The sequence below is a fragment of the Oryzias latipes genome, chromosome 17 (genome assembly GCF_053564925.1).
Source record: "Oryzias latipes strain Hd-rR chromosome 17, Olatipes_Hd-rR_3.1".
In the NCBI taxonomy this organism is placed as follows: domain Eukaryota; kingdom Metazoa; phylum Chordata; class Actinopteri; order Beloniformes; family Adrianichthyidae; genus Oryzias; species Oryzias latipes.
Window position 1 is genome coordinate 3,652,856 of NC_136253.1, and position 14,788 is coordinate 3,667,643.

General features: G+C 40.5%; 1 protein-coding gene across 9 annotated transcripts in view; it reads left to right on the top strand.

The window, feature by feature from the left end:
• LOC105356097 (contactin-associated protein-like 4) overlaps positions 1-14,788 on the top strand; it is a 258,282-nt gene that overhangs the window by 146,662 nt on the left and 96,832 nt on the right. The gene's annotated exons all lie outside the window — the stretch shown is intronic.

Here is a 14,788-nt window from a genome sequence, read left to right on the forward strand (position 1 = left end):
TTTGTACTATAAAGCATATGGAGGTGCTCGCGAAAACAAATTTTGCAGGTGGCGCTATCGAGCCATTTTTGTTTACCTATGCCGTTCTCCTATAAAATATGAAATTTTTCGCGACTCCTGATGTGTATACAAAATTTGGTGAGTTTTGGGGTATGTTAAAGGCCTCAAAAAGGCGACTCTTCCGTCGGAAGAAAAAGAATAATAATAATAATTAAAGCTACAAGTAGCATTTAGCGGGCCCGAGCACGTGCCACCGCCTGGCACGAGCGACCGCCCCGTGAGCAACGCCCTGCTCGAGCCATTCTCGTCGTTTTTTCTTGTCCATTCTGGAGCTCCAAGCTAATGTTAATATGACAGCAGCCTGTGGGGGGGGGGGGGGGGGGGGGGAGACTATAATCTGTTGCCTTAAAGGACAAAGACTTTTGCATATAGCATGAAAAAAATTCTTAAATCTAAGCCTCGTTTAGACCTGCTCATTTTCTCATCAAGTAGAAGAAGGTTTTTATCAGATTAAGAAACAAGCAATGATGATAATTGCTATCACTGTCCCTAAGGATGAGAACAATAGAACTCATTCAATTTTCACTACAATGTCTAGATGAGTGTCAGCTATGTCTGATAACTTGGCCAATTAGCTGGACCGGGATCTTACAAAGTGCAGGTGGTTTAACGTCCAGTGTGATGAGTCTGTGGACGGCAACAGTTCAGCATAGCTTTTGGTTTCCACAAGAGAAGAATTCCTGACACATCTGCCCTAACAGACAACTACAAGAGGAGTTGAAATGTATAACACGGTGAAGGAGTTTTTGTGCAGAAAAAGGTACCATTAGAAAAGCTGGTAGCCATACCTGCAGACGGGGCTCCTGCTATGATTGACCGACAAACAGGTTTCATCACTCACTGTAAAGCTGACCAAGACTTTCCAAAATGTCTGCATTACTGCTGCTTCTTTCACCAGTAGGCCTTATGTGCAGAAGTGATTGGCTCTGGACATATAATGACTCCTATTGTGAAAATCATAAAAAACCTCAGCTGCAAAGCAAAACAGAACAGGATTTTTAAGGTGCTATTGGTGGAGATATCTGCTGAATATGGTGAATCTGAACTTGTATTCTTGACTGACATTACTGGAAAACTAAACCACTTGATCTGCGAGCTGCAAGACATTGGTAAAACTATATTTTTTTATTGACCAGCCTGCCTGAGCCAGTGTTTTTCTTGTGGGGATCTTTTCTGCCAGGGCTTGCCAGCTTGGTCAGTGGATGTTGCTGCAGTTGTCTCCCTTGCTGGGACAGCTGGAGTTAAACACAGCAGCTCACGGCTCTGAAGTGGACCCCGTTGCTGTCCCAGTCTGGATGGGCACTGTGGTGATGTTCCAATGTTCAGGCTGGCTCCTGGTATGAAGAGATTCCCAAGTACCATTTCCTAACCGCAGAGCCAAGGATGTGTTTACATGTTTAGGTCAAAAATGTGATGAACAGCTTCATGTTGTCTATTGATGTAAGTTTAAACCTAAACATGTTTCCCTGTTACTAATCCAGTTGATATGGTTCTCCATCTGTGTCTAGGTGATAGAAAAGCATTTTTTTATATTTAGAGCTCCAAGCAAACAAACAGTTGTCTATATAAGAGCTTTTACAATTGTAGACTTTTAGCAGGTCTCTGAATACATGTGACCAATGTATGGTGGATTTTCACAGACTTTGTGTAAAACTGAAGGTGACAGAGACTTTGGAGAAGTGGCTACATTGCTCTGGACTTCTTTGTTTCATCCACAGAAGAGTAAAATATGTGATTGATTTTGAAAAGCTGCTGAAAAATGTATCTTTTTAAAATTGCAATTTCTAATTTGGGTTTTACATTTTGTGTTCCATTTTTTGTGATTGTATTAGAAAGATTTGTTATTTATTTGGTGTTTAAAGGTGGTACATAATGTATATACACAATCTTCTTAGAGACATTTGCTATATGTTGTGTTTGTTGTCGTTGTAGTTCAATTTCTTTGGATGTATTGAAAGGAAATGAAAAGAAGTTGCAGCATTGATTAAAAAAGCATAAAAGAGACATTTACTGTCTGATGTTACATCTGTAGGAGTGTACTGAGACTGGGTTTTGTTTTGGAGCACATTCATATATTTTGTTTGTAAAAAAAAAAAAAAGATAAAATATAAAGTTAATTGTATTTTGGATGAATAAAAAAGCAATGATTAGTGCTAAGGATGTATAAAAGACAAACAAAACAAAGGAAATTGCTGTATTTTAGTGTTGAACTAGGCTTTCTAACTGTTCTACTTTCTGTCTGCCACTCCTGGCTAATTTACATGTGAGCACACAGCCGGGGGGGGGGGGGGGGGGGGGGCTAACTCCACTCCTGCAGCAGGGGAGACTGATGAAAAGCTTGAGGATGTAAGATTGAATAAATAAAATCCTAGAGTTGACCAGTTCATTTTATAAATGTAAATATTTTTTATTTTGGTGCTGATAAACTAAACAGATGTTATGATAAAAATATTTGCTTGAGTCAAAACGTCCAAAAATTTGCTTTCAGCACAATAGGGTGATTAAGGTGGTTAAATGTTTCTCGTACGTATAGTGCTGCTTTTCAAACGTGGAGCTTTGTAAGACGCATCTAATTCTGAAATCTCAGCTTCCTGAGACAAACGACTGATTTCCTATGAAGCTTGATTATATGATCATGCTTCATGATCATTTATGAACATATATAGCTCGTCCAAAATTGTCATATCCATGGGTTCAGAATGGAAGTTTCATCAAATCTATTTAATTTCAGTGAGATCAGACAAGGAATGTGAACGTGAGAGCAACATTTGTGCATGGCGAGATACCCAACTTCGCCGCTCTGTCACGACCACACCCCCGCGTTGAAAGATTTGTTTTTCATCAGAGTAAACTTCAATGGTTTTTCAACAGGTGGACGTCATTTTGAGGTGTGTCGGCTCATCCTACTTGGAGCAGTGATGCTCCAAGTAAAACATGTCATTTCCTGTTGCCAACAGGTGGCGCTACACCTGTTTCGGATTTTTCCACTGCAGATGTGTTCAAAGTCAGACTACAATCATGCACAACAAATTTGGATCAGATTAGATTATTTATGGCTGAGTAATGGCCATTTTTCTTTTCATGGCGTGATTTCGAAACGACCTCAAATTTTGACGCGCCGCCACGGTCACAAACAACCGTAAAAACTTAAAAGCTTCGCAATTTAAGATCGGACATGTGTTTAGTTTACAAAACCAAAGTTTGGAGTCATTGTTCAAAAATCTCTAGGAGGAGTTCGTTCTAGAACGAGGCCTGCAAAGGACCAAAATAGAGCAAAACTGACATATTGACATCAATATAGCAGACTTCCTGTGCGACTGACAGCTTGGTCCCAAGAGACTTTTTTGTAGGTTTCCATCTGATGAACATGTCCTGTAAATATCAAGCTTGTATGTTAAAGAACATGGCGGGGCTCTCAAAAACAAACATTGTAGGTGGCGCTATTGAGCCGTTTTTTGTTCACCCATGCAAGTGCTGTGTATTTAAGTTGGAGATATGTAAGAGGCCTCTCATTCTGAAATCTCAGCCTCGTGATACAAACGGCTGATTTTTTATGAATTTTTAATTATCTGACTGCAACGCAATCAACCACTTCCTGTTTGGTGGTGGCTTGCGCAGGCACCGTCAGGTGTACACCCATGAAACTTTAGACGATGAGAGAAGACCCTTATGAGTATCTCCTGTTGTAATTTTATGAATGTCGGACAAAGCACAGAGAAAAGATAGGTCAGAATGTGACATAAAATGTATTTGTCAATATCTAGGTGGCGCTATGGAGCTCGTCCAAGATTGTCATATCCATTGGTTCAGAATGGAAGCCTCATCACCTCTATTGAATTTCAGTGAGATTGGACAAGGAATGTGCACGTGAGAGCAACTTTTGTGTGCATGGCGAGACGCCCAACTTCGCCGCTCTGTCACGACCACACCCCCGCATTGAAAGTTATGGCTTTTTATCAGAGTAAACATCAATGGCTTTTCAACAGGTGGACATCATTTTGAGGTGTGTCGGCTCATCCTACTTGGAGCAGTGATGCTCCAAGTAAAACATGTCATTTCCTTTTACCAGCAGGTGGCGCTACACCTATTCCAGATTCTTCCACTGCAGATGTGTTCAAAGTCAGACTACAATCATGCATATCAACTTTGGATCATATTGGATTTTGCATGGCTGAGTAATGGCCATTTTTCTTTTCATGGCGTGTTTTCAAAATGACCTCCATTTTCGACGCGCCGCCACGGTCACAAACAACCGTAAAAACGTAAAAGCTTCGCAATTTAACATCGGACATGTGTTTAGTTTACAAAACCAAAGTTTGGAGTCATTATTCACAAATCTCTAGGAGGAGTTCGCTCTAGAGTGAGGCCTGCAAATGTCCAAAATGAAGCAAAAATGACATATTGACCTCAATATATCAGACTTCCTGTGCGAGTGACAGGTGGGTCCTTTCAGACTTTTTTGTAGGTCTCCATCTGAAGAACATGCCCTGTAAAAATCAAGCTTGTACGTTAAAGCGTATGCGGGGCGTCGGGACAAAAGTCACTGTAGGTGGCGCTATCAAGCCGTTTTTCTGCGCCCATGCCAATCTCCTATAAAATACGAAATTTTTCGCGACTCCTGATGTGTGTGCCAAATTTGGTGAGTTTTGGGGTATGTTAAAGGCCTCAAAAAGGCGACTCTTCCGGTAGAATAATAATAATTAAAGCTACAAGTAGCATTTAGCGGGCCCGAGCACGTGCGACCGCATGGCACGAGCGACCGCCCCGTGAGCAACGCCCCGCTCGAGCCATTCTCGTCGTTTTTTCTTGTCCATTCTGGAGCTCCAAGCTAATGTTAATATGACAGCAGCCTGGGGGGGGGGGGGGGGGGGGCTGTAATCTGTTGCCTTAAGGGACAAAAACTTTTGCATATAGCATGAAAAAAATTCAAGCAATGATGATAATTGCTATCACTGTCCCTAAGGATGAGAACAATAGAACTCATTCAATTTCCACTACAATGTCTAGATGAGTGTCAGCTATGTCTGATAACTTGGCCAATTAGCTGGACCGGGATCTTGCAAAGTGCAGGTGGTTAACGTCCAGTGTGATGAGTCTGTGGACGGCAACAGTACAGCATAGCTTTTGGTTTCCACAAGAGAACTCCTGACACATCTGCCCTAACAGACAACTACAAGAGGAGTTGAAATGTATAACACGGTGAAGGAGTTTTTGTGCAGAAAAAGGTACAATTAGAAAAGCTGGTAGCAGTGACTGCAGATGGGACTCCTGCTATGATCAATAGACAAACAGGTTTCATCACTCACTGTAAAGCTGACCCAGACTTTCCAAAATGTCTGCATTACTGCTGCGTCATTCACCAGCAGGCCTTATGTGCAGAAGTGATTGGCTCTGGACATATAATGACTCTTATTCTGAAAATCGTAAACAACCTCAGCTGCAAAGCAAAACAGCACAGGATTTTTAAGGTGCTATTGGAGGAGATGTCTGTTGAATATGGTGAATATGAACATTGTGAATCTGAACTTGCATTCTTGACTGACATTACTGGAAAACTAAACCACTTGATCTGCGAGCTGCAAGACAATGGCAAAACTATTTTTTTTTGACCAGCCTGCCTTAGCCAGTGTTTTTCTTGTGGGGATCTTTTCTGCCAGGGCTTGTCAGCTTGGTCAGTGGATGTTGCTGCAGTTGTCTCCCTTGCTGGGACAGCTGGAGTTAAACACAGCAGCTCACGGCTCTGAAGTGGACCCCGTTGCTGTCCCAGTCTGGATGGGCACTGTGGCGATGTTCCAATGGCCAGGCTGGCTCCTGGTATAAAGAGATTCCCAAATACCATTTCCTAACCGCAGAGCCAAGGATGTGTTTACATGTTTAGGTCAAAAATGTGATGGACAGCTTCATGTTGTCTATTGATGTAAGTTTAAACCTAAACATGCCACCCTGTTATTAATCCAGTTGATATGGTTCTCCATCTGTGTCTAGGTGATAGAAAAGCATTTTTTTTTATATTTAGAGCTCTGAGCAAACAAACAGTTGTCTATATAAAAGAGCTTTTACAATTGTGCACTTTTAGCAGGTCTCTGAGTTCATGTGACCAATGTATGGTGGATTTTCACAGACCTTGTTTAAAACTGAAGGTGAGAGACTTAGAGAAATGGCTTCATTGTTCTGGAGTTCTTTGTTTCATCCACAGAAGAGTATAATTGGTGAATGATTTTGAAAAGCTGCTGAAAAAAGTATCTTTTTCAAATTGCAATTTCTAACTTGGGTTTTACATTTTGTGTTCCATTTTTTGTGCTTTATTTGGGAAGCATTAGTTATTTGTTTGGTGTTTTTAAGGTTCTGCAAATATACACATCATTTTTTAGAGACATTTGTTATCAGTTGTGTTTGTTGATTTGTAGTTTAATTTCATTGGATGTATAGATGTCGTGTGGGGGGGAGGCTCAAGAGCAGGTAGGACCCAGGCGCAGAGACGGGAGGCAAACGGGTTCAGGGCAAGTGGGTTTATTTAACTAACAAAAAGCGCTGCAGAGCAGGATGACAAAACTAAAAACAAAAACTTACTGTGGCATGGCAAGGGACATGGACGCCAGACAAGAAGACGTGATCAACATGAGCAGAAGTTAATGGACCAGCACAGGAGGAAGGCAGAGACAAGACTTATATACAGACAGGGCAGACAAGACACAGGTGAACACGATTAGGGCAGATGGGGACCAAAGGAAGTAAAACTCAAGAAACATGACAAGACAGGAAACCTTTCAAAATAAAACAGGAAACAGAACCAAACAAGACAGAACAAGAACTAAAGCGAAAAAAAAGACAACAAACTGAAACCATGACAATAGAAAGGAAAAGAAGTTGAAACATTGATTATAAAAAAGGATATAAGAGATAAAAAAAAAGAAAAAGGAAAAGAAAAAAGATAAAATATTGATTTAATTGCATTTTGAATGAATAAAAAAGTGGCTACATTGCTCTGGACTTCTTTGTTTCATCCACAGAAGAGTAAAATATGTGATTGATTTTGAAAAGCTGCTGAAAAATGTATCTTTTTAAAATTGCAATTTCTAATTTGGGTTTTACATTTTGTGCTCCATTTTTTGTGATTGTATTAGAAAGATTTGTTATTTATTTGGTGTTTAAAGGTGGTACATAATGTATATACACAATCTTCTTAGAGACATTTGCTATATGTTGTGTTTGTTGTCGTTGTAGTTTAATTTCTTTGGATGTATTGAAAGGAAATGAAAAGAAGTTGCAGCATTGATTAAAAAAGCATAAAAGAGACATTTACTGTCTGATGTTACATCTGTAGGAGTGTACTGAGGCTGGGTTTTGTTTTGGAGCACATTCATATATTTAAAAAAAAAAAAAAAAAAAAAAAAGATAAAATATAAAGTTAATTGTATTTTGGATGAATAAAAAAGCAATGATTAGTGCTAAGGATGTATAAAAGACAAACAAAACAAAGGAAATTGCTGTATTTTAGTGTTGAACTAGGGTTTCTAACTGTTCTACTTTCTGTCTGCCACTCCTGGCTAATTTACATGTGAGCACACAGCTGGGGGGGGGGCTAACTCCACTCCTGCAGCAGAGGAGACTGATGAAAAGCTTGAGGATGTAAGATTGAATAAATAAAATCCTAGAGTTGACCAGTTCATTTTATAAATGTAAATATTTTTTATTTTGGTGCTGATAAACTAAACAGATGTTATGATAAAAATATTTGCTTGAGTCAAAATGTCCAAAAATTTGCTTTCAGCACAATAGGGTGATTAAGGTGGTTAAATGTTTCTCGTATGTATAGTGCTGCTTTTCAAACGTGGAGCTTTGTAGGACGCATCTAATTCTGAAATCTCAGCTTCCTGAGACAAACGGCTGATTTCCTATGAAGCTTGATTATATGATCATGCTTCATGATCATTTATGAACATATATAGCTCGTCCAAAATTGTCATATCCATGGGTTCAGAATGGAAGTTTCATCAAATCTATTTAATTTCAGTGAGATCAGACAAGGAATGTGAACGTGAGAGCAACATTTGTGCATGGCGAGATACCCAACTTCGCCGCTCTGTCACGACCACACCCCCGCGTTGAAAGATTTGTTTTTCATCAGAGTAAACTTCAATGGTTTTTCAACAGGTGGACGTCATTTTGAGGTGTGTTTGCTCATCCTACTTGGAGCAGTGATGCTCCAAGTAAAACATGTCATTTCCTGTTGCCAACAGGTGGCGCTACACCTGTTTCGGAATTTTCCACTGCAGATGTGTTCAAAGTCAGACTACAATCATGCACAACAAATTTGGATCAGATTAGATTATTTATGGCTGAGTAATGGCCATTTTTCTTTTCATGGCGTGATTTCGAAACGACCTCAAATTTTGACGCGCCGCCACGGTCACAAACAACCGTAAAAACTTAAAAGCTTCGCAATTTAAGATCGGACATGTGTTTAGTTTACAAAACCAAAGTTTGGAGTCATTGTTCAAAAATCTCTAGGAGGAGTTCGTTCTAGAACGAGGCCTGCAAAGGACCAAAATAGAGCAAAACTGACATATTGACATCAATATAGCAGACTTCCTGTGCGACTGACAGCTTGGTCCCAAGAGACTTTTTTGTAGGTCTCCATCTGATGAACATGTCCTGTAAATATCAAGCTTGTATGTTAAAGAACATGGCGGGGCTCTCAAAAACAAACATGGTAGGTGGCGCTATTGAGCCGTTTTTTGTTCACCCATGCAAGTGCTGTGTATCTAAGTTGGAGATATGTAAGAGGCCTCTCATTCTGAAATCTCAGCCTCGTGATACAAACGGCTGATTTTTTATGAATTTTTAATTATCTGACTGCAACGCAATCAACCACTTCCTGTTTGGCGGTGGCTTGCGCAGGCACCGTCAGGTGTACGCCCATGAAACTTTAAACAATGAGAGAAGACCCTTATGAGTATCTCCTGTTGTAATTTTATGAATGTCGGACAAAGCACAGAGAAAAGATAGGTCAGAATGTGACATAAAATGTATTTGTCAATATCTAGGTGGCGCTGTGGAGCTCGTCCAAGATTGTCATATCCATTGGTTCAGAATGGAAGCCTCATCACCTCTATTGAATTTCAGTGAGATTGGACAAGGAATGTGCACGTGAGAGCAACTTTTGTGTGCATGGCGAGACGCCCAACTTCGCCGCTCTGTCACGACCACACCCCCGCATTGAAAGTTATGGCTTTTTATCAGAGTAAACATCAATGGCTTTTCAACAGGTGGACATCATTTTGAGGTGTGTCGGCTCATCCTACTTGGAGCAGTGATGCTCCAAGTAAAACATGTCATTTCCTTTTACCAGCAGGTGGCGCTACACCTATTCCAGATTCTTCCACTGCAGATGTGTTCAAAGTCAGACTACAATCATGCATATCAACTTTGGATCATATTGGATTTTGCATGGCTGAGTAATGGCCATTTTTCTTTTCATGGCGTGTTTTCAAAATGACCTCCATTTTCGACGCGCCGCCACGGTCACAAACATCCGTAAAAACTTAAAAGCTTCGCAATTTAACATCGGACATGTGTTTAGTTTACAAAACCAAAGTTTGGAGTCATTATTCACAAATCTCTAGGAGGAGTTCGCTCTAGAGTGAGGCCTGCAAATGTCCAAAATGAAGCAAAAATGACATATTGACCTCAATATATCAGACTTCCTGTGCGAGTGACAGGTGGGTCCTTACAGACTTTTTTTTAGGTCTCCATCTGAAGAACATGCCCTGTAAAAATCAAGCTTGTACGTTAAAGCGTATGCGGGGCGTCGGGACAAAAGTCACTGTAGGTGGCGCTATCGAGCCGTTTTTCTGCGCCCAAGCCAATCTCCTATAAAATACGAAATTTTTCGCGACTCCTGATGTGTGTGCCAAATTTGGTGAGTTTTGGGGTATGTTAAAGGCCTCAAAAAGGCGACTCTTCCGGTAGAATAATAATAATAATAATAATAATAATAATAAACATTCGAATTACAATAGGGTCCTTGCACTCCGTGCTCGGGCCCTAATAATAATAATAATAATAATTAAAGCTACAAGTAGCATTTAGCGGGCCCGAGCACGTGCCACCGCCTGGCACGAGCGACCGCCCCGTGAGCAACGCCCTGCTCGAGCCATTCTCGTCGTTTTTTCTTGTCCATTCTGGAGCTCCAAGCTAATGTTAATATGACAGCAGCCTGTGGGGGGGGGGGGGGGGACTATAATCTGTTGCCTTAAGGGACAAAGACTTTTGCATATAGCATTAAAAAAAAATTCTTAAATCTAAGCCTCGTTTAGACCTGCTCATTTTCTCATCAAGTAGAAGAAGGTTTTTATCAGATTAAGAAACAAGCAATGATGATAATTGCTATCACTGTCCCTAAGGATGAGAACAATAGAACTCATTCAATTTTCACTACAATGTCTAGATGAGTGTCAGCTATGTCTGATAACTTGGTGAATTAGCTGGACCGGGATCTTACAAAGTGCAGGTGGTTTAACGTCCAGTGTGATGAGTCTGTGGACGGCAACAGTACAGCATAGCTTTTGGTTTCCACAAGAGAAGAATTCCTGACACATCTGCCCTAACAGACAACAACAAGAGGAGTTGAAATGTATAACACGGTGAAGGAGTTTTTGTGCAGAAAAAGGTACCATTAGAAAAGCTGGTAGCCATACCTGCAGACGGGGCTCCTGCTATGATTGACCGACAAACAGGTTTCATCACTCACTGTAAAGCTGACCAAGACTTTCCAAAATGTCTGCATTACTGCTGCTTCTTTCACCAGTAGGCCTTATGTGCAGAAGTGATTGGCTCTGGACATATAATGACTCCTATTGTGAAAATCATAAAAAACCTCAGCTGCAAAGCAAAACAGAACAGGATTTTTAAGGTGCTATTGGTGGAGATATCTGCTGAATATGGTGAATATGAATATGGTGAATCTGAACTTGTATTCTTGACTGACATTACTGGAAAACTAAACCACTTGATCTGCGAGCTGCAAGACATTGGCAAAACTATATTTTTTTATTGACCAGCCTCCCTGAGCCAGTGTTTTTCTTGTGGGGATCTTTTCTGCCAGGGCTTTCCAGCTTGGTCAGTGGATGTTGCTGCAGTTGTCTACCTTGCTGGGACAGCTGGAGTTAAACACAGCAGCCTCACGGCTGTGAAGTGGACCCCGTTGCTGTCCCAGTCTGGATGGGCACTGTGGTGATGTTCCAATGTTCAGGCTGGCTCCTGGTATAAAGAGATTCCCAATTACCATTTCCTAACCGCAGAGCCAAGGATGTGTTTACATGTTTAGGTCAAAAATGTGATGAACAGCTTCATGTTGTCTATTGATGTAAGTTTAAACCTAAACATGTTTCCCTGTTACTAATCCAGTTGATGTGGTTCTCCATCTGTTTCTAGGTGATAGAAAAGCATTTTTTTATATTTAGAGCTCCAAGCAAACAAACAGTTGTCTATATAAGAGCTTTTACAATTGTGGACTTTTAGCCGGTCTCTGAATACATGTGACCAATGTATGGTGGATTTTCACAGACTTTGTTTAAAACTGAAGGTGACAGAGACTTTGGAGAAGTGGCTACATTGCTCTGGACTTCTTTGTTTCATCCACAGAAGAGTAAAATATGTGATTGATTTTGAAAAGCTGCTGAAAAATGTATCTTTTTAAAATTGCAATTTCTAATTTGGGTTTTACATTTTGTGTTCCATTTTTTGTGATTGTATTAGAAAGATTTGTTATTTATTTGGTGTTTAAAGGTGGTACATATTGTATATACACAATCTTCTTAGAGACATTTGCTATATGTTGTGTTTGTTGTCGTTGTAGTTTAATTTCTTTGGATGTATTGAAAGGAAATGAAAAGAAGTTGCAGCATTGATTAAAAAAGCATAAAAGAGACATTTACTGTCTGATGTTACATCTGTAGGAGTGTACTGAGGCTGGGTTTTGTTTTGGAGCACATTCATATATTTTGTTTGTAAAAAAAAAAAAAGATAAAATATAAAGTTAATTGTATTTTGGATGAATAAAAAAGCAATGATTAGTGCTAAGGATGTATAAAAGACAAACAAAACAAAGGAAATTGCTGTAATTTAGTGTTGAACTAGGCTTTCTAACTGTTCTACTTTCTGTCTGCCACTCCTGGCTAATTTACATGTGAGCACACAGCCGGGGGTTGGGGGGGGGGCTAACTCCACTCCTGCAGCAGGGGAGACTGATGAAAAGCTTGAGGATGTAAGATTGAATAAATAAAATCCTAGAGTTGACCAGTTCATTTTATAAATGTAAATATTTTTTATTTTGGTACTGATAAACTAAACAGAAGTTATGATAAAAATATTTGCTTGAGTCAAAATGTCCCAAAATTTGCTTTTAGCACAATAGGGTGATTAAGGTGGTTAAATGTTTCTCGTACGTATAGTGCTGCTTTTCAAACATGGAGCTTTGTAGGACGCATCTAATTCTGAAATCTCAGCTTCCTGAGACAAACGGCTGATTTCCTATGAAGCTTGATTAAATGATCATGCTTCATGATCATTTATGAACATATATAGCTCGTCCAAAATTGTCATATCCATGGGTTCAGAATGGAAGTTTCATCAAATCTATTTAATTTCAGTGAGATCAGACAAGGAATGTGAACGTGAGAGCAACATTTGTGCATGGCGAGATACCCAACTTCGCCGCTCTGTCACGACCACACCCCCGCGTTGAAAGATTTGTTTTTCATCAGAGTAAACTTCAATGGTTTTTCAACAGGTGGACGTCATTTTGAGGTGTGTTTGCTCATCCTACTTGGAGCAGTGATGCTCCAAGTAAAACATGTCATTTCCTGTTGCCAACAGGTGGCGCTACACCTGTTTCGGATTTTTCCACTGCAGATGTGTTCAAAGTCAGACTACAATCATGCACAACAAATTTGGATCAGATTAGATTATTTATGGCTGAGTAATGGCCATTTTTCTTTTCATGGCGTGATTTCGAAACGACCTCAAATTTTGACGCGCCGCCACGGTCACAAACAACCGTAAAAACTTAAAAGCTTCGCAATTTAAGATCGGACATGTGTTTAGTTTACAAAACCAAAGTTTGGAGTCATTGTTCAAAAATCTCTAGGAGGAGTTCGTTCTAGAACGAGGCCTGCAAATGACCAAAATACAGCAAAAATGACATATTGACACCAATATAGCAGACTTCCTGTGCGACTGACAGCTTGGTCCCAAGAGACTTTTTTGTAGGTTTCTATCTGATGAACATGTCCTGTAAAAATCAAGCTTGTATGTTAAAGAACATGGCGGGGCTCTCAAAAACAAACATGGTAGGTGGCGCTATTGAGCCGTTTTTTGTTCACCCATGCAAGTGCTGTGTATCTAAGTTGGAGATATGTAAGAGGCCTCTCATTCTGAAATCTCAGCCTCGTGATACAAACGGCTGATTTTTTATGAATTTTTAATTATCTGACTGCAACGCAATCAACCACTTCCTGTTTGGTGGTGGCTTGCGCAGGCACCGTCAGGTGTACACCCATGAAACTTTAGACGATGAGAGAAGACCCTTATGAGTATCTCCTGTTGTAATTTTATGAATGTCGGACAAAGCACAGAGAAAAGATAGGTCAGAATGTGACATAAAATGTATTTGTCAATATCTAGGTGGCGCTATGGAGCTCGTCCAAGATTGTCATATCCATTGGTTCAGAATGGAAGCCTCATCACCTCTATTGAATTTCAGTGAGATTGGACAAGGAATGTGCACGTGAGAGCAACTTTTGTGTGCATGGCGAGACGCCCAACTTCGCCGCTCTGTCACGACCACACCCCCGCATTGAAAGTTATGGCTTTTTATCAGAGTAAACATCAATGGCTTTTCAACAGGTGGACATCATTTTGAGGTGTGTCGGCTCATCCTACTTGGAGCAGTGATGCTCCAAGTAAAACATGTCATTTCCTTTTACCAGCAGGTGGCGCTACACCTGTTCTGGATTTTTCCACTTCTGATGTGTTCAGAGTCAGACTACAATCATGCATATCAATTTTGGATCAGATTGGATTTTGCATGGCTGAGTAATGGCCATTTTTCTTTTCATGGCGTGTTTTCAAAATGACCTCCATTTTCGACGCGCCGCCACGGTCACAAACATCCGTAAAAACTTAAAAGCTTCGCAATTTAACATCGGACATGTGTTTAGTTTACAAAACCAAAGTTTGGAGTCATTATTCACAAATCTCTAGGAGGAGTTCGTTCTAGAGCGAGGCCTGCAAATGTCCAAAATGGAGCAAAAATGACATATTGACCTCAATATATCAGACTTCCTGTGCGAGTGACCGGTGGGTCCTTTCAGACTTTTTTGTAGGTCTCCATCTGAAGAACATGCCCTGTAAAAATCAAGCTTGTACGTTAAAGCGTATGCGGGGCGTCGGGACAAAAGTCACTGTAGGTGGCGCTATCGAGCCGTTTTTCTGCGCCCATGCCAATCTCCTATAAAATACGAAATTTTTCGCGACTCCTGATGTGTGTGCCAAATTTGGTGAGTTTTGGGGTATGTTAAAGGCCTCAAAAAGGCGACTCTTTCGGTAGAATAATAATAATAATAATAATTAAAGCTACAAGTAGCATTTAGCGGGCCCGAGCACGTGCGACCGCCTGGCATGGGCGACCGCCCCAAGAACAACGCCCTGCTCGAACCGTTTGGCT